General features: G+C 49.6%; 1 protein-coding gene across 27 annotated transcripts in view; it reads right to left on the reverse strand.

Annotated features, from left to right (window-relative positions):
• CCDC92 (coiled-coil domain containing 92) overlaps positions 1 to 20,759 on the reverse strand; it is a 102,526-nt gene that overhangs the window by 7,576 nt on the left and 74,191 nt on the right. For 22 of the 27 annotated variants that reach the window (XM_042865645.1, XM_042865644.1, XM_042865637.1 and 19 more), the window contains 4 exons: positions 10,206 to 10,362; positions 8,550 to 8,645; positions 6,684 to 8,333; positions 6,375 to 6,501 (listed from right to left, as the gene is read on the reverse strand). The gene's annotated coding sequence lies outside the window, so the exon portion shown is untranslated. The other 5 variants (XM_042865653.1, XM_042865642.1, XM_042865646.1 and 2 more) reach the window with 5 other exon arrangements.

Raw genomic sequence — 20,759 nt, forward strand, 5'->3', positions numbered from 1 at the left:
TACATCAGTGAAGTGAGTGTTATTTTGGGGCTGTGCTCGGTGCTGGGGCACAAGGTCAGAGCACACCTACGCCCCACTGCAAGGGAAGAGCCAGAAGATGCTCATCTATGGTTTTAGACACAGCCTAAAGGAAGCCACCAAAGCGCAAGTGACTGTAGTTATTAAAGCCACCTGCTTGGTATCCAGTGCACAAACCAGACGGGGTGACTGTCACCTGGGAAGCCACCTCAGCTCCCTGCCAGCAGATATGGGCAGGCTGTGATCTTCCTCTCCACTGCTACCCAGCCATCGCTCCCTTGGAACGTGACAAAAGCTGCCAGAATGCTTTCTGTATGCAGCACAAAACACAACCTCAAGAACCAATTAAGGACATAAGTTCTCTTGGAAGAACCTTATATTGAACTGACCAAACATTCCTAAATGTATCCCTAACAACAAAACGCCAACCAACAGACACTTAGCTGTTCTTTGCTTAGATCAGCTCTCCCATCTCCACACACTTATGCCATCCCAATAGTGTTTGTTCAGCTTATTTCAAAGGACGTCCTGAAGGAAACCACGCAGTCTCTCTCTCCACAGTCAGCTCAAGCTCTGCTATCCTGCACAGGCATTTGCTTTGCCCCCTAGAGCCAACCCAATGCCACGATTTTCCTACTGATGCAGCCCCAGCAGTAGCACAGCCCCATTCCCTCCTATTGCACAAGTTCAGATTTACAGTCACCCCTCAGTGCTCTGTGCACTGGATGGAGCCTCTCACCAGGCACTACTTCCCACAGCCGGGCTCTCAGACCCGCACACAGCCCTGCCCTCAGCATGCCATGCACTGCACAGCCACGGCCTTAGAACAACAACAAAACATGAAAACAGGCTGCAGCAAAGGTTTGAGAGCTGCTGCAGGGAATGCAGTGGCAGTGATTAGTTGTGTGTGCACCCACCTGTAAGCAAGGATACCAAGTCTGACTGCACACACAGAACACCGAGACAGTTACAGATGTGGGCACCTGATGCCCTCACAAGGATCCAGGAGAATGAAAAACCATACAGAGCTCCACTGCACCTTCACGAGGAGCAAGGAGCAATCAAACACGTGAGAAACATGCACACCTCCATCATCAAGGAGCCCTGCCACTGCTGGCACAATTCATGTGTTCTTCCCACACAGATGGATGCTTCTAGCAGCAAACCAAGGTACTGCTCCCATTTCTATTATCACCCCTTTTAACACCCCCAGAAGAAACGAGCTGGGAAAGCATCACCAAAGTTATTCACTGATCACGCAGATCCTGACCAACACCCATTGTAGCACTGCTGGATGCCCTCACTTACAGCAAGACAACACTTCCCAGGTTCTGGAATAACAGCACTGGGGAGTTTTTGTTGCTGTTAGAGAACCAAATCATTAAAAAATGAACACAGAGACAAACGAGGCACCCATTCACTGTAGACAATACAAATGTATCAGGGAGGCTGGCTCCTACCAACAAGCGAAGCAACCAGAGGGAAGCACAGCCTCCAGCACCCATACAGGAGCACGTCCCACATCGCTGCTGGCTTGGCAGCGCAGCACCGTGCACTCAGGGCAGGCTGTGGCCAACAGCACTGCAGCTCCGGGCAGCGCAGCTCAGCCAGCACAGCTCACTGCAGCACCCCGCCACGGCTGGCAGCACTGCAGAAGGCACACAGGCACACAACCTGCTCTCCGTGCTGCTCTGTTTCGCAGCAGCTCCGGTGCACACAGCGGCTCGCTGCGTTCTGCAGCAAAGCACCGTGAACCAGGCCGCACGGAGCCCAGCCTCGTGCCACTGCCTTTTTCAGCACCAAAGTCCTTCAGCCTTCCCTTTCTGTTTGTTTTTTAAACCACGGCAGCAATGAAACGACAATCAGTGCTGTGTCCGGTCAGAGCACACCCATCTCCTTCAGACACAGATCCCATACGCTGGTCTTTCAGTGAACTGCGGCTCATAAAAGCCCCTCGGTGTTAGCTGCTGTCACCTGTGAGCCATTGGTAAGCATTGGAATGCTGCAGACAAATGAAGCTATCAGTTCTCTGTGCAAAGCCAGCGCCACTCGTTACATTCCTTTCTCTCCTTACTGTGAGAAATGAGGTGAGACGGGAACTTGACCAAAGGGGTGAATTACATAAACGTTCCCTTTACCCAGGGAGATCGCAAGGCACTGCCAAACTCAAGGATACAAAAGCAATCCTTGAATATTTTGCTGCTTTAGAACAGTTTTTTAACCCAGGAAGAGTAGCACTGGAGCCCAATAGTACGGGAAGTAAAGCTTCAAACTCGATCACTGCAACTGTGTATCTTCTACTACACCGCTTGTAACGCTCAGGACATATTTTGGTGTGCATTACGCCCCAGGTTCTGGAATAACAGCACCGGGGAGTTTTTGTTCTGCTGTTAGAGAACCCAATAATGCAGCAGACCCGAATGAACACATTGCCCTCAATACCTGCAGCCTTCGAGCACACACCGCAGGTTGATTTTTGTCCGTGAAATGATAAAACGCATTAAAAAAAAATTGGTCTGAAAGCCCTAAAAGCGTGCAGTTCTACCTGGGATCTGAAATAAAGGGCGCAGCTTTAAGGAACGCAATTAAACTCAGCGACAACGACCTCAACAAGGACGGGGCTGAGGACTGCACGCAGCTCCGGGCCGCTCGGGAGACCTCCGTCTTTTTGGAAGGGAACGGGGAGGAACCGCGCAGACACAGCGAGCGGAGCGCGGGGAGGGCGGAAAGCAAAGGGCGCGGAGCTGCGCCGAATCCACATTCGCTCCGTCGGCAGCCGGCACCGCGCCGCGCCGGGACTCCAATTCCCCGCACGCAGCCACGGGCGCGCCCCAAAGGGTTCGCCAAGCGTGGAGCGGCCCGAGCGCCGGGATCCGGAGCGCCGAGCCTCGCTCCCAACAAAGCCGAGACGATTACCTTCGCCTACGGGCGAGCTACACGGCAGACCGGCGCCGCGTTCGCAGCCGCATCCGATCCGTCCGCACCGCCCCGGCCCCGCTCGGCGCGGCCACCCGGCGCGCCCCAACCCCGCAATGCAGATCGCCCCCGCCCCGGCCCTCCGCCGCCCGGCCCCGCCCCCGTCGGTTCCGCCGTGCGGCGCGGCATCGAGGGGCCGCCACCCCTGCGGGCGTCGCCGGGGCGACCCGCTGCCCCTCGGCCGGGCGGGGACGCGCGCCGCGCCGCGTCTCCTCGTCCGCGGCCCCTCACCTGCTCTCGGCCTTCCGAGGAGCCCTCGGACCGCCGCTACCCGCTCATCGCCTCGCCGAGCCCCGCGGGGCCGCCGCTCGCCCACCGGCCGCGGGGGGGGGGGAGAGGTACGGGGGCGGCGGCGCAGGCGCAGGTGCGGTTGCGGCAGCCCGACCCGTCGCTATGGCGACGCGGGTCAGCGCCGCCGGCGGCCGTTGCCGTGGCCACGCCCGCTCCGGGAGGGCGCGCGCCCGCCCCGCGCGCCGGGAGCGAGCTGAGCGTGCACCGCGCGCACCGTTTGGTGCGGGGGGCGGCACGTGCACTTGCGCGTGCACGTACAAGCCGTCTGCGCTTTCGGAGCGGCTCCCGACAGCTCACGTGCGCACGCGTTCCCGCAAGTCCTCCGCGTGAAGCGCGGCTGAGCGGCACTCGGCGCGACCGAGAGCGAGGCTGGGATCCGCGCCCTGCGCGCGCGCCGTGTCTCTGCGCTGTTTGCTGCAGGACCACGTGCGGCGGCCTGAGCTGCGCGGGCCCCGCCTCGTGCGTGGCGCGTCCGGGAGCTGCTCCGTGGGGTTGGAGATCCCTTCCCGCAGCACCGGTTCTGCGACGGGACGGAGCGGCCCCCGCGCAGCGGTGCGGTAGGGACGGCTGGCACGCGGTCCCGCAGCTCAGCGCTGCTGTGCTCTCTAGCGGGGCGCTGTGAGCATCGCTGTTTGCTTTCAGTTTTTAGCAGCGGCTCCAATAGATCTGCCTGGCCTTGCTCTGGAAGGAGCAAACTGCTCCCTGCAGCAGTGGATGGCCGGAGGGGCTTTGCATGCTTGACATGCATTGACCAGAACACCGAGTGCGCGCTGCCCTCATCTCAAACATTAAATGTGCGCGTGAACTGACCTGCTGCCCGGCTGTAAAGCGTTGCTGTGGCTGCGAGGAGGCAGCAGCCCTTTGCTGGGTCGGCTCCTTATCTCCACCCACCAACCACGCGTTTGAACAATCCATTATTTTTCAGCACTAACTCAGCAGGTGGATGTAAGCCAGGACGGTGACTGCACATTTCCTAACAATGTGAAGCACTTCCCACCTTTCAATTATATCATGGGTCTTTCCCAGGAGCCAGGGCTCCTGTTTCAATCAGAAGATGTGTGATCAGGGTCCAAATCTGCTTTCCAAAAGCTCTTCAGTTGAACAGCTGAGCTCAGTCAGTCCACAAGACACAGAGCCCAAACCTCGGGTCACTAACAGAAGACCAAATGGATTTTTTTCTGGGGCAAAAGAAGACCTGTGACATCTGCATGTCACGTTCAAAGCTTTTGCAAAAACAACAACAGCAAAATCTATCAGCAGTCACTGACAGATGCGTGTGTGCATGCCCAGGCTCTGCCCATTGCATTCTATTGAAGATCACCAGGGAAAAGGGCAGTGACCCCTGTGTTCAGGGAGCACAGTATGGACACACGACCACCTGCATTCTGTCTGACCTGCTGGATGTGCTGTAGCTGTTACCTTGCAGTAACTCTCACTGCATACACTCACACACAAATCTGTGATTGCTTCCTTTCCGGTCAGTGATGGAGTGGCTCTGGAGGAACAGATTCTCAGTGGGAGATGCGCCCTTGGGCCAGAGAATTGTTAAATCATCAGCATCAAGAAACCTCCTGCAATGGGACCTGACAGCTGTACGGTACTAGGCTGAGGCTGTGTTTATTCTGGAGTATTTGCCTGGCTAACACAGAGCTTTTTTTTTTCTCTCTGAGTAATTTCCCATCACTGCTACCACATGGGTTCATTTCCACGGCAGAGGAAGAGAGGAGGCACTGGAGCTGTCAATAGCTGAATCAGTACCATCATCCCAGCAAGAGCTGGAGCTGATGCTCTCCTCCCCACAGGGTACAAGCAGGCAGACAGCACAAAATCCTGCCTGCACCTCAGTGAATTCAAGCGCAGAAGAATTGCAAAACTACAGCAGGGGGTCCAGAAAATCCTCCCCCAACCACTGTGTTGTAACCCTGCTGAGTGTTCGGCACCCCACTGAGTCAGCATGGCTCTGTGCACAGTCCTACCACCAGCTCAGGTCATGGAATCATAGCATCATCAAGGCTGGAAAAGACTTTTAAGATCCCCCAAGCCCACCCCCACTGTGCACACTGAGCACGTCCCTCAGTGCCACATCCCCATGGTTCCTGACCTCCTCTGGGGATGGTGATCCCCCACCTCCCTGGGCAGCCAGTGCCTGTGCCCATCCTGCAGAGCTTTATACCTTATTGGACAGAGGGAGGGAGGAACACAGCACTCATTTTGCAGATGGGAGATTCAAGGCATGGAAATATTAAATAACCTGCCAGAGCACACTGGGAAGCTGAGCTACACTGCTGGAGGGCTTGCCTCACATTTTGAAAGAAATGATCTCTATTCCCATGGAACAGAACAGGCTTACTGCTAGCTAGGGAAGTACAGATGCCTGTAATCTGCTTTGCAAAGAAAATGGGCTTAAACAATCAGAAAACAGCACAGGATCTGAGCGTGCACTGTGAATCGAAAACACACTCTAGCCTAGAGGTGCAGCATTCTGCCTCTACACAACTCAGTGCTCTGTTGCCTCCAGGTGAGAAAAAACAAACAGGTTTTGTTTTCACTTCCCTGATAGTGGCTGGTACTGACCTGCAAATTGGTGTCGTGTGTGGCTTTTTTTCTTTTTTCTTTTCCTTTTTCCTACGCTGTAAAATAATTAGGCTTGTTCCCCAGTTAGTTTTGCTCCTTGCATCTGGGAGGGTTTGTGCTTGCTGTTGAGGAGCACTGCATGTCTGGGAGCTGTAAAGATGTCTGTGGTTTTATTGCTAGACTTTTACAAACCTCAGGTTTGTGTTTTTATGATGATGACTGCTGTGAGGACATGTAAAAATACTGTGTTTCACTGTGCTGATCTTCCTCTTGAAGTTTCAGGGAGTTGGGAGTCACTGGCAGAACGCACCAGGTTGGCTCAAGAGAACTCCTTCACCCCAAGTTCTGCCTTTGCCAAGCTGGAGAGGCACAGGCTGTGTTCACTGATTAAACTGACAGGTCCAAGGCAGTGCAGAGCTGCATGAGAACAAAGCAGGGCATGCTGTGGTGTTCACAGCCCCCTCTTACCTTAGACTAGCAGTAATACTGAGACACAGGGATGCACTGACACTTGCCTGCTGTTAAGCTGTATCAACTCTCTCATTACCAGTCAGGGGAATTCTAAAACCTCATCGTTCTGCCTTGAAGTTACAGGATTGTTTCCATTAGCTTGCTGAGAAGACCAGAAAGGCACATGGGAACCTGCAGACACAAAACTTGTGGTCAGTTTTGGCTCTCATCTTTTTATCGTGTTCGATTTCAAAGGAGCCCAGAGAACCTGGCAACCATTAAGGAGTTGGTAATACAGCTGTAAATTACATTGAAGCGTCCCGAAAAGAGCCAGTTTTCAGCATTTGGAAAGAAGAAAGTTAAACTGCATTTACTGTATAAGCTGTGGCAAACATTCAGCCCTTCCAATTGATGGGATGAGGATGGGAACAGCTTAGGTTAGGTTATTTTTAGATGCTGGGAGTAATCCTGTATTATTTATTATGGTTTGGTCCAGCCACTGATAATGACAGTGCTGCAGTCACTGAGTCTCTGCCTTAAATAAAGTATTCATGGATGCCATTAAAACGCTGTTGCTCATGTCCTCAGCAGATTTTGCAGTGATGAACTCTGAAATAAAGGTAGGAGGAAAGGATGCATGAGCAAGAGGCAGGAGTCACTGGGGGCCCAGCGTGCTGCTTTGCCTTGGCCCTACTGCTGGTCTGTGCCCTTTTGTGAGGCAGATCCCTTCTGTTGGCACATCTCCTGGCTGGGACTGATGCTGTGCAAGTCTCTGGTGCTTGGAATAATAGGGCTGAGATGTCGGTGGAGGATTCTTGGCATCAGAGGGATGCCAGCAGAAGATAATCACCAGCCCGAAGTCACTGGGTTGCATAAACACAAAGCTGCTCCATCAGACACAAACCCCTTCTCTGGGCTTGCTGAAGGCAGAGCTGTTCCTGCTGCAGGCTCCTCCGTGGGTCTCCATGCATGGCTGGGGTGTGGGCAGAGCTGGGCTTCAGAGAATGGTTCTGAATAAAACTAGGAGAGATAGAAGGCTCTGTGTTTTGTTTTGTGTTTTCCCATACAGGGTATGGTGGTTTGGCATCTGCCAAGTGAACAGATTAAGAACAGATGGGAAAAGATGTGAAACCCCATTGATCTCTGAGGGATTATTTCAGAAACAGAGCACAAGCACACGCTGGCCCCTTCTCTCATGTCCTTTTTGCAAAGACTGCCCCGAATGTGCTTCATGCTGGTGGAGAGCTTCTCTGCCCCTGCACCTCAGGCAGCTCCAATCTCTTGCCCCTCTCTGCTCTGCCCCTACCAGCCCCCACCATCTTATGCCTCATTCAGGCTGTACTGGGGAACTGCTTATGGAGAAGGGCTGCACTCTGCCCAGTACATGCAGCCTAAAGGCACAGACTCCCTGACAACCCTCCTTTGTCTGCACTGCAAGCAACCAGCTTAGCTCCAATTCGTGGTTGGATTACTGTCCATCTGTAAAACAAGTCAGATTGCGAACTCCACATAACACATCCTTACCCAATGCTATCCCTAGGCAGAGCATCACCACATGCATTTTTTATTTGCAGCCAGCAGAGGACACTTGTTTTCTTTGCAAAAAGCTTGCCCTGTGCTTGGATGGGAGAAGGCAAAGAAGAGAAGATTCAGAACTTGGCCACATGTGGGCACTGGAATAGCAAGAGATGGGCCTGGCCTTCTGGCCCCAGGGTCTGGTGGCGCCTTTTTCCTTGGCCTTTCATAAGGAGCTTGAGATGTGCCTGCAGCACGCTGTAAATGTGGGGTGGGCTGTGCTGTGTTCCCTGGGCCATGTGATGGCTGTCCTCTCCTGTCTGCAGCCCCCAGCTGTGGTGTCACCACGATTCATTCCTTGGGTGGCAGGAGGCCATGTGGGTGGACTTGGCATCAGGGATGCTGGTAGCAGAGCAGATCTCAATGCAACATGCAAAGCCTTGGCAAGTGCTGCTGCTGAGCTTGAGTAAAGCTCTCTATTGCATGGCTGGTGATTTGTGGGAAGGTACCTGAAAAAAAAGAGGAGCCTCAGTGGAAAGCCCTAAAGGTGCAGGGAACCTTTGAAGTACACTGCACTCACTGTGCTATGTAAAACTATCAGTCCTATCTGACCACTAAGCATGCCTCTTTAAACCATTTCCTCTAGGGATTCAATGTACCATATGCAGAAAATACAGCCTGAATAATTTTGCACCATGTTTGTGCTCCCAGAAATAAATACATACCTCAGGTCCCGAATGATGCAGTAGGAGATGCCCAAGGAGCCCAGATGAGTCTGGATTTTGGTTAACCATGCTATATCTTCCCATTCCAACTGTCCTCTGGAAGGAAATAATTAGTCTTGAATCACAAGAAATCTTGCTTTTAACCGAGCCACCTGGATCAATCAGTATTCAACTAATCTGTACCACAAACCAGCCTTAATATATTTCTCTGAGGAGTATGTGAAAATGGTGGAGCCTTCCAAGCATGGGAACAGCACTTTGCAGGCTGTGTGGTGCTGGAGCTGAGCCTGAGCATGCTCTGTGGTCTTTGCACCCTACCTGGAGCTCCTTTGTCCACCCTGGCTCTTGCTGATCTGATGCTGCAAGGATAGATGGAGCTACAAGCCACCAGCCCCCTCACCTTCCAGTGATCCCACCTGCCTGTAACTGGGACCAGCTTAGGAGAGGAGCTGGAAAGACCCACCTGGCTCCATGATACAAACTGTCTCCAGCCAAAGCTAGCACAAGCCAAACCTCTGGCACAATTTGAAGGACAAAATTCCAGCATGCTGAAGCACGATCTGTATCAGCAGACAGATAGGCAGAGCTTGGATCCATATCAGTAGACCAAAAGTCTTTGTTCAGTGACCCTGCTCTGGCCATGAAAGTCCCACACTGGACTTTAAAGATTTGTCAGCTGGAATCAAACAGCTTTCTGGTTCCTTTCAGGCCACATGAGTGAGATGTACCAAGACTTCCTATTCCATTAACAAAGACTGCTGGCAGGCCTACATTTGATGACTGTCTAAACAATATGAAGAGGTGGTGATTTGCTGGCGACGTGTGAAAACAGGCAACAAATCAGCTGGCAACATGCATGGGATTGAACTTAAAGCAAAGCAAAAGGAAGATGACTTTGAATGGGCTCCAAAGGTCATGGGGAAACAAGCAAAAATTGATACAGTTCACTGGAAAACAGAGCAAGCAGAAGGAGCACTGAATCTTCTTGGCACTGAGAGCTGCTGGCATCTATTTGCAACAAATGTATTTCTGAGTTAAAAAAGAAATGGATGTGAAGGAAGGCTGCTGGTGTAAAAAAGATGAACGGGTACACAGAGGCCTGTCTGTAACAGCCCTGAGGATGCAGAAAGCGTGGTGCTGGGAAGGGCTGAGTGCACCAGAGTCAGTGGGAGAATCACCCTCAGGCTGATACAGGGAGCTTGGGAGCCAAGGAACGGGTCAGCCTAACTGTGGTGGGATGTCTGAGCAGAAGGAGAAAGTTGGGTAGTTTAGAGGTTATTCAGCTATGTTAAGGTGTGCTCTCTGAAACACTACTGACACACGAGTCAAAAGTTTTCACCATTTGGTAGTTGGGTTGGCACAACATTGAATTATCCCTGCAGCTTGGGGCTGACAGCAAATGCTTTTCAGACATAGCTAGATGTTCTAGAAAGGATAAAGCAAGCAGGAAAATCACACATATCCCCTTCTCTCTTGGCTGTTAGCAAAGGCAGAATCTAGCCATCAGAAATACCACAGCACACACCAAACCAAGAGGGTATCACTGCTCCCAGCCAAAGGCACTGGGCATTGGGGACACAAGGGAGAGCTCCTCTTGAAGGTCCCAGTTTCAGGTCTGTTAGAAATGGCTTGGTTTTGTATTGCCAAAAATTGTACCTGCTCCAAGCTGCTGCATGTCCTCTGCCATGGGTTGTGAGTGACACATGAGCTTCATCTGAGGGAGGGACATCTCGGTGGGTTCTGGTCTGGGTGGAGGCGTGCATGTTGCTCGATGCCAATTCCAGTTCCTAGCAGGAGTCTGGATAAGTCTGTGCTGGGAAATTGCAACATAGTACATTGTGTTAATTAATGCCAAACAGGAAGGCTTTCAATGCACAACATCAAGAAAACCTTTAGCAAACACTAGATTCCTTCTGTCCACGGGTATCTCATAAAGAACATTTATATTTATGACGTGGCAATGGAAATACATCTCGAGAGAACACTGCCCAGCACACCCGTAACGCTGAGTGAGGCTCAAATTGTCTGACGTGCGCAGAAGGGAACACCATTCCGTTCATTCATGCTCTGGAGTGCTATTTTCACCACTGGCAGCTCCTGCTGCACTAACTAAAATACTTCTGATTCAGTCCAACAAGTTTTTTTTTCCAGGTTTGCTTCTCCACAGTGAAACCACAGATCGTGCTATAAGGAGAGCTCCGAGAGTTGACAAGTCTAGAGTTACTGTAGGTTGCAGCGGTTGGATCCGATCCTAAAACAATGAAACCGAATGTGAAAAAGACACAGATGGCTGTCGCCTCTGTGCCATTTGGAGTGGTGTTTGGTTTCCAGCCAGCCATCCCCATGCCACAGTTATGCAAATAGAAGCAACAGCGTTTGATGCGGCGGTATACACAACTCTAACAGACTGTGGCATGAGGGATAAAATAGCCGGGTGTTTCTGAAGAGGGTGAAATGATCACCGTGTCAGCTTCAAGGACAGAGGATTTGAGGACACGGGGTGAGGCAAAGAAGGCTTTGCTGTGGCTCTGATGCTCCTGGACACCTGCACGCCCATGGACGTGCCATTCTGCAGAAGTGCAAATGTCTGGTGGAGCCTCAAAGTCCTCTTCCATCATCCTTGGCCCTGAAGAACGGCTTGTTTGTCCTCTCTGTGCAATAGCAGCTCCTTAGAACAGGGCACGCTTGAGGTTCTGAGTCCTGCTACCCCACAGCTAATGGCAGTGAGATCTGATGAGAAGAAGAATGAGAAGAAGCCATGGGAAAACAGCTCAAATTGCCATGACCGAGCATGCACCGCCGAGGTCCGGACATTGAATTTCAAGAAGAAACAAACAGAATTGGAGTCTCCCATTAAAAATGCCGTTCTCCAGTGAGACCTCAGCAACAGAATGGGTTTTGATATCTGATAATTAAACTCCTAATCAACTCCTTTCTAAAAATGCCTTCTCAATCTCCTGTGAGGATTGGGAAGGCTTAGAAATTTAATACAACTCTCTGGTTGGGTTAAACATCAGGCAGGTTTCAGACTATGTTTTACTAGAACCAGATGAATTTCTGAGCTTGAAATCCAGCATACAGAATTGAGTTGGATCTGGTGGCCACCTGTCCTTGTGTTTGTGGTATGAGTAGCTAAATGAAATTCTGGAAAAAAGGGTTATCTTAAATACACACAGGACAGAGCAAATTGAAGAAAGCCCCACTCACTGTTGTTATGTGCATCTTCCCAGCAAGAGGGGAAGATCAGGTTTGTCTCTGAAGTTACATGTGCTCAAGCTCACCTTTTTGACTCTCAGAAGCTGAAACATCAGTCTGTAAGTTCTGCTTTAATTGCATCTTGTGAATTTTCCCTTAACTGCACACTAAATCCAAGCAGACAGTATGCTGAGTTCAGGTAATTAGAAATGTTTTACTGCCAGGGCAAGTCAGTATCTCAGAAGGTGTAAATTGGTGCAGCTCAGTGCAATTCCTCACCCTTTCTGACTTGATTTGGGTCAGTAATCACCATGAATTGCTCCTTCTCTCTCATTCTCTTTTCATTCTCGTATCTGCCTATGTGTTTGTCCACCTTTGTATTTAGGTATAGGAAGGGAAGACAGTTGTGAGTAATAGCTAAATAACCATGATGGATGCGATTTTTTCCAAATCATAATGAAAATTTGCCAGATAAAAGAACAGCACGAGAAGTGATGGCATAATATAATGCCCTCCTTGGAGGTGAGCCAGCAGGGAGCTGGGCCCATCAGCAGTCTGAATTGAGGGGAGACAGTATTAGGAAAGACAGAAAAACAGCACTGTGGGATCCCAAATGCAGAAAGACAGAATCACAGAACAATCCAAGTTGGAAGGGACACATAAGGATCATCGAGTGCAACTCTTGTATCCGCTGATGATCCAACAGAGACAGCACTTGTAAGGCTTGCTAACGGAAATGATTTCTAACGTGCAAAGGCACCAAGTTCTGGTCCCCAAATCCCATCTCGTGCTGCAGGGCTCTCCTCCCTTTGTGCGAGGAACCACAGGGAGCACAAAGCGAAAACAAATTCAGTTTGTGTCCTCTGCCAGTTTTCCCCAGCTGCAGACTTTGCTCTTTGAAATGGAGGGTATCTGTTCTTTCAAAGGAGTTGTTTGTGTGCCAGTGAGTCGGTCCGTGCACCAAAGGAGCGATGCTGAGGATGGCTGCAGGGTTGGGCAGGGTGTGGGACAGCTGTGCAGGAGGAAGCGGCTCAGCAAACCACAACAAAAGGGACCCGTGGAGACTGGGGAGAGCTTTGAGTGTGGGAAGCTCTGCTGCTAAGGGAGCTGACTGTTCCAGGCTCTCCCACTGCTCACCCTGAGCCCGACTGCTTCATCTCCCACTAAAAGGGAAATGTCTGCGACTGTGGTGCTTTGCTGAGGAAAGAGTCACAAGAAATCCCTGGCGGTGGCTGGCTGGGTTGGCAAGGAGAGCCATGTGGGTGCCTTTGAAACTCCAGTGTGTTGGGCTGTCTGCTCTGCTGACCTCTGCTTCCACAGGCACGTGCTCCTGCCGTGTTAGCACTCTGCCTAGGAGGGCCCAGCTCACTGCAAATGGCAGGAGGGAGGTGATACAGGCAGTACCTGTGCAAGAGCACCTGGCTTTGGTAAAGCTCTGCTATTAGTGTTCAAAGTCTCTGGCTGATACAAGAAAATCCAACCATTAGGCTGCTTTCTACCTCAAACAATTTAAGGAAAAGATTGCACTGGTTGGACATTATTGGGCTAAATCTATGTGTTTTACATGGCCATTTTCTTAGATTTTTTTCTTTTTTTTTCTCTCAGCAGTTTAAAGAGACAGTTGTTTTTCTTGCTAATTCTTTCCTCCCAGGTGCTGATAGGGATCTCTGTAACATGAGGCCAGCTGGAAGAAATTCAAGCTGCTTTCTGAATGTTGTTTTGATAGAGTGCAGGGGATGTGTCTTTGAAGCTGCTGGGCTTGAGAGATGTCCCTGATTCAAGAGACATGCAAGAGGTGATTAAGCTCTTTTCCTAGAGCAGCCTTGGAGCCCATACTTGTGAAAGTACAGCCACTTGCTGCTGTCACCTCACACTGATCAACGGAGGAAAAAGAACTGAGGAAGGTGTTATTTCTGCAAGCTGGGAGGTGAAGGGTGTTTGGCAGAGCCATCTCCATGTACAGGGCGAAGCTGCAGCCTGGCTGCTGTGGCTGAATGGCCCAGGTCAAGTGGAGGTGTGAAGATACCCTGCTTTGTGCTTTGCGTCTCAGCCCTCTGTTGAACCCGGAGTAGAAAAGGGAACAAGGCAGTTCCCATCTTTCTGCCTTCCCACTTGAAATGGTGACATATTTCAAAGTCACTTGTTGAAAGCAGAAACTGCTGCTGGCAGATGCGTGAGATGAGTCGAGGCAATAACCCTGCAGCAGGACACTGAATTGTGAAGATTTTCACAGGGGAGATAGTTATTGTGTTTTCTGTTTCTTTGCTTTTTTTTTTGACTTTTTTTTTCCCCTGTAGTTCCTTTGCTTCTATTTGTCCTTTCCTGCTGCACCCACATGTACCCACCATGGGAATGGCCCCATGACACTGTGCTGCAGTCAGTCAAGCAGCAGCTGTCCCTGGACTAACAGCTGTCCCTGTGTGGGGCAGAAAGGAGGTGATGGCCAGTGTGCCCCTATCTGGCCCATCTCCTATCCTGTCTGCTCCTGTCCTGATCCCTCTCTGGTGGATGCTCCTCAGACATCACTGTCCTTTCCTTCCCTGTATCCTTTCAGCCCAGGCTGAAAATCCCCATGCAGGGGGCTCCGGTGGTGTGAGGGAGACAGTGCCATGAGGCACTCCCACTTCATCAGCTTCTCAGGAGCAATAGGGGAGATGAAGAGACAAGGCCTCTAGGGAAAGAGATTCAGCTTAATGCTTATATTACTGATTCAGTCCTAGTTCAACTCAGAAACCTAGGGCTCTCCTCTGAGGCAGGCTTTCAGAACAGCCCAGTGGTTTCCTGAGCTCCGGCTCTGTTTGGCTTAAGCCACGGCTGCAGGTTTCTGCTTCGGAGGAGAAGAGCCATGACAAGACTCCAGTGTGGTGGAAAGCTGACAAACCCTCATTAAGGACATTTGTAACATGTGGGGCCTAGGAAGCAAAACAAAGACAGCCAACAGAAGTTGAAGGGAAGCTGCACACGGGCTGGGAGAAGAACCCAGGTCTGCCCGGCTTCACTCCCTCCCCCAGCTTCCCTTTGTAGGTATTTCCTGCGCAGACGGTTCCTATACACATTTCCTGCATAGGTTGCACAGCCAAAGTTGCATTTTTAAAATTTTTGTTTTAAACCACACTTTGCAAAGCTAAAGAGTGTGTGTCAGGGGAGCGCAGAGGTATCACACCAAGGCAACTTTATCTGCACAGAGTCTAAGCACATTACCAGCCAAGTTTAACAGACTCTACATCAAATCTCTTAAAGCATGCAATGGCAAAAGTGCTCTGAGCACTCCCATGTCTACATCTGCAGCGATATTACAACCCCCCGACTTGGGAAAGGACAGCACAAGGACGGTTTTTGTCCGGTCAGAGTGCAGGGAGGCAATGTCCCCAAATCTGGATGTGTTTGATTTGCCATGGGTGCTCCCTTTCTTGTATGATTTCAGTGTTGAGGCACAGCTCAGAGGAATCATGTGCACATCTCTGGTCCTGCCTCACAAAGTGGGGAGGGCCTGGGCCACCATCACCAGGGACACCTAATTTCTGCAAATAATGGCAGCGGCAAGTGGGGAAATCAAACAGACAGCTCAGGCTCTGCCTTATTTCTCTTGGCTCCACAGCTGAACTGGAACAACTTTTGACAAGTCTAGTGCCAAGGCAAGGCAAGAATGTTTGTAAAAGATGAGGACCCCTACAGATGATCCTGTCTCCCATGTATATGCTAATTTACAAGTATCAAACACATATGAGGAGCTTCAGAAGGTTTCTGGGAGAGACCACTGGGATCATTGAGTCCATCCATCCCCACTATGCCCACTAACCATGATCCTCAAAGCCACTTCTACACAACTCTTGAAAGCTTCCAGGGACACTGACTCCATCAAAGTCCATGGAAGACTCTATAGGAGTGGATGCCAGACTGGCCCAAAGGATGTGAGTGAGATCTGCCAGCTAATTATTGCATCAGTTGTTTAAAGAAACTGACACAGGCAGGGACGATCCCACCCAGATGTGGCACATGTAATTAATACAATGCACAGAACAGGATAAATATCCCCAGATAAGATCCAGGAGCGGCGCTTGTACTGCTCTCTTTGCTTGAGCATCTTGAGACATGTAAAAACATAAAGCAGTACGGAGACCAAATAGAGGGAGCGTCTTGGCAAGAACATCAGCAGATGAACACGTCCTAAGAACACCTCAAAACCACTGGGGACAGGAACCACCCTGTTTGGAGCCGTGCTCAGCATTCATCTGCCCCAAAATTCACAGCATGTGCAGTGATTCTCAGCCCCACATGGCTGTAGCACAGCAGCTCAACCTTTTCTCCCTGGCCTGGAGCAAAGTGCCCAGTGAGTCTCACTCCTCTGACCAGCAAACCCTGACACCAGAAGGATAAAGCTGTCTCCTGAGTTGCCACCCTTGAAACCCAAAGTACAGAATGTGTTTCAAAATAAAGGCAGCTTGAGTGGTGTCAGTTCTGCTTGTGTTTTTTTATATGGAAAAATATTACTTTAATGTGAGTCATGGGAGTAATTAAGGGATAAATAGCAGCACTGCAGTTCGTCAACACCCTGGTGCCATTGCAAAAGCGAAGGGAAGTGTACACATTCCTACAGAGACACAAATCCAGCCAGGGCACTGGCAAAAAAAAACATTTCAATCCTTTGGGCTTCGACAATCTGCTCTGGTCTTAGTCAGGCTGGTGTCGATCCGGAACAGCCCTGCTTATACCATTGAGCAGAGAATCAGCGAGGTCAGGATTGTGACTGTTCAAATTTATGTCAGGAGGTACAGGACAGAGGAACCAGAGAAGGAAGACAACATGCATGGTGGAAGCCCAGATGGATGTTGTTATCAAGACTGCCACGCTAGAGCAGGGAGAGAGGAGTGAGAAGCAGAGCTGTGCCTGAACTGAACATCTGCGGCCTGAGAGTCAAGTGATCCTGAAGGAGAGAAGAGGGATGCATTCATGAAGGGATCACTGATAATTCTGAACCATTCTGCTACAGATTCACACAAAGTTCCTTTGAAAACAAAGAAAACAACGCAGTGAGGCACAAAACAGTACAAGGAGATGAGCTGGGAACTGAGCAGTGATGACAGTACCGTGTTGCTGCACAACAGGTCAGTGCAGATGGAGTTTGAAAGCAAGACGGCTCTTGGATGGGCCACTGACACTTGCCAGATACAAGAGGGAGCCTCTATCCCAGACATATGGCTGAAGCAGTGACTTTCCTGGTTGGCTGGGAGGCTGTAGCAAGTGGGTTCGTGTGTTCCAAGTCATACTCCCCCCTAGAATTAATCAGCAGTTTGGAAAATATTTATTACAACCCCCTTGGTGTTTCTGCACACATCTCCCTGGCACAATGAAGCACTATTTGGATGTGGCCAATTTACCTGACACCAGGGCTGGCTCACTCAGTGCTCTGCAAGAGATGCTTGCAGCCTTCCTCCCTTCTGCTCAGCAGATACACCCTATGGACCCCTCGGTGCTGCTGGGGGGCACTGACAGCTGCTGTGGAGGGTGATCTGAGAAGCAGTGTGTGCTGCAACTGCTCTATATTTGCACCTGTCCATGCAGAAAGGCTGTTTCTCATCTGAGATCTATACTGTGGCCCCTAGCTTTATACTCCCCATTCTCTTTGCAAATGACTTCAAGCAACTTGCTTTTCCACTTTCTAATAAGCAATTTAAATGCTAAAGGGCAGCTCCTCTACTGAAGGCAACTGAAGCCAAGAGAGCTGTGACAGTTTATGCCAGCTGAAGATTTGCCTTTAAGTAAATCCTTTAAACTTTCCACTAAGGAGACTAAAATAAGCCATAGCATGAAACATTAAGAGCAAAGAATGAACTCTGGAGACCAGAGGGATTTGGGAAATGAAATGAGATCCATCTTACTGGCATATTTCCCCCTCTGTCTATTTTTGGAATTTAAAAAATTCCCCCAGATTTGTCTTCTACAGACCAGCTTTTTGTTCACAGACCGGCACTGAGCAGCCCCCTCTTTCACACAGGGCAGGTGAGTTTTGGCAAGCCAACTTACGAAATACAGACCTGGAAACTATTAATATCTTTTACTGCTGGTATATGGCAGGGTTGGTGCAGGTGCCATTTGTTTTCTTTAACGTGCTTTTCAGCTATGCAGCTTGCAACCAAATATGAGATGAACAAGAAGATTTGTAGTTGGTGAGCAAGTTGCGTTCAACCCAACTCCTATCCAGAGTGCTGTGACGCCGACCATGACCGGGTAGGTTATTAAGCACGGGTTTGAGCATGTGGCTGTGCTAGTGTGTTCATATGATGGAGTGGAAGGCAGCCTGGTTCTGCTCATTATGCTCTGGAAACCTGGGCTCCAACTCCTGACTGTGTGTTAACTCTCAGTGGGACCTCAGCGTGTCACTTGAAGCTCAATTCTCCAGCTGGCTTGCAACCCACATTTTCCATAGACTTTAAATGGAGCAGGGGATCTTTGTTGCCTATGAAAACTGAGACTCCAAACACCTCAGCCTCCCCATGTTTAAAAGAAGGAGGAGAATGTTTTGAGATCAATGGATAAGAACACCTGCAAGCACTAATACCTATGTATCCTGCCAAGATACTGGGAGATTAAGCAAATATTTTGAAGGGCTGTAAGATCTTACGAGGCAGGTATGGGGCTGTTTAGTTTGTCCAGGATATATTTTTCCCTCCTTTTATATGTTTTCCACAAATAGGAGAAGTCAGGCAGAGAACTAAGAGATGCATCCTTTCTTGGTTTGGTTTCAGGCATACTGATATGCTTTGTGAAAACTAAACTAGGAACACCTGCGGAGCCCCCTGATGAGCTCCAGTGGAGGGTTTCTGAACTGAAGAGGAACACATCTAATGGTGCCCTGACGTTTGGTCTGAGTATCTCCAAATGGAGCATAGCTGGAAAAACAAACCATTTGGGGAATGCCTTGTCTGGCTGCACAGGCCACAGCTCCAAACAGGATGTAATGAAGCTAGTAAGAGATTTACTCTGAGGTGAGAGATTTAATCCCTACAGTGTTAAATCTAGGTCCAGTTTGGGGTAGTGCATTTTAAGGAAGATAATAGACTAACTGGAATGTGTGCAGAGAATGAAGTGAATGATAAAAATGTTTTGAAAACATGACCTGTAAAGATAGGTGGAAGGAAGTGAGTTTGTTTAGTCTAGAAGGGAAAAGAATGAGGGGAACATGATAATGGTTTTCCAGTATTTGCAAGGAGGACAGTCACTGTTCTACACAGTTTGGGAGGGCCAAGAAGATATCAGTTCAATTTATAACATCAAAGTTTAAGGCAGGACTGCAGGAAAAGCCGCATCAATACAAAACCCTCAGATGAGCTGCCTGGAAGAATGGGAAATGTACATCGTGGGAAGCTTTTAGGAGATGGACTGTAACAATTCATATGCAAACCCAGGTATCTTACAAATCAAACAATGGTGTTTGCAGATGCAGAGATATCAGACTGTGCTGAGTATGGGCAGATTGTTGTTTACACAAAGCGGTGTTGAAAGTCACCCATGTGTGACAGCACTGAATATAAGTTGAATCATTCCGAACGAAATAAACGTAACTGGTGTGGAGATAGAGAACAGCATTAATGTCACCAAAATTGCTTTCAGACCTCATCTCTGTAGCATAATGCATTCCTTTAAAATTACTGATGACAAAGGAAATTAGAAAGAAAGGTGACTGCTGTACTGACCTCAACAGCAGAGTGCTACAGCACCTGGAAGGCTTTCAAATCTGGCAGAGCACAAATAACCTACTCCATTGTCTGACTCAGGTAATGCAGCCTTCAGAGTTGCACATTTCTCTTTATCTCTGTCTGCTCTCCCTCTCATCTTCTGTGCCCGAAGAGTAAAAATAGCAACTTCACATGTATTTTTACACTCCTGATCACTGGCTCAAGTCACTGTTCTCACAGCCTTGTCTCCTTGCAGCACGGGAAACTGATCCAGCTGTGCTGCAAGATGGAGAAGGTTCAAGTGTGTCAGCTCCTGGTCAGAATGTGGAAACACTGTGCCAGCAGAAACACGGTGTGTAGGAGGCTCACATGGCCACTGAATGTGTCTGCAGATACATGGGCAATACCAGCAACAGAGGCTACTTGCTGACCAGCCCATGCAGAAATCTGTTCCACGCTCCGCATGGGAAGAAGCAGCAGCACCTTGGATGAGTGAAGGCTGCAGGGTGCTGATATTTGGGTGAAAATCCACACCCCACTGTGTTACTCATCCCTCATCAGTCCTCCAAAATCTCCCCCTCCAGGATAGTTTTTTGGACAGCACTGGGATAAATTCTGCTGGAGGATGGCAGAACGGGCCAAGGAGTGAGTCAAAAATACCCACTCATTTGAGGGAATTAAGTAGTGGGGAAGGACTGGGTGCTATTGGTAAGTTGAAAGCTGTTTGTGTAGCATGGCTGCATAATAATAAAATCTCTGAATAAGAATGATGATACTTACTCCAATCTTGTAGACACAGCCTTGCTCTCTTCCCAAAGCGAGGGCAAGGTCTGTGCACAGCCAGCTTCTCTGTGGGAAAGATCTGTTCAATGGCAACATGAATGATGCCAGAATGGGGTTCGCAGTTGCATGATAGGAACATAGCAGTACTGGGCTGGGGGGATTTGATGCAAGCACTAACCTACTTAATCCACTGGAGATTGCCTGGCTGTTCTTGTCTGCTTGGCAGAAGGTCTCTCATGTCTGTGCCTCACTGCAGGGATGCCCTGTGTTAGTTCCTCTTCCATTTTTCACTTCTTTTTTTCACCTAGGAAACCTTCTAAGGCAGGACTGAATGTCCTTGAAAGCGTCAGTTATAACAAACAACCAGGGGCAGATCTCAGGCGAACGCTGCACGAGTCAGAGGTCACAGCTGGAACTGCTTTTAGGGGAAATTCAAAATTACTGTCAAAAGCAGTTCTCTCTCATTTTAATTGTAATTGGTTAATCTCATTTTATTTGCCTTGTGGCTATGGCTGTGAAGCTTAGGAAACTCTCGGAGGCCCTGCTCTGCTCCCTG

Source organism: Lagopus leucura, unplaced genomic scaffold (assembly GCF_019238085.1).
Source record: "Lagopus leucura isolate 7727_CA_CO unplaced genomic scaffold, USGS_WTPT01 Super-Scaffold_806, whole genome shotgun sequence".
NCBI lineage: Eukaryota > Metazoa > Chordata > Aves > Galliformes > Phasianidae > Lagopus > Lagopus leucura.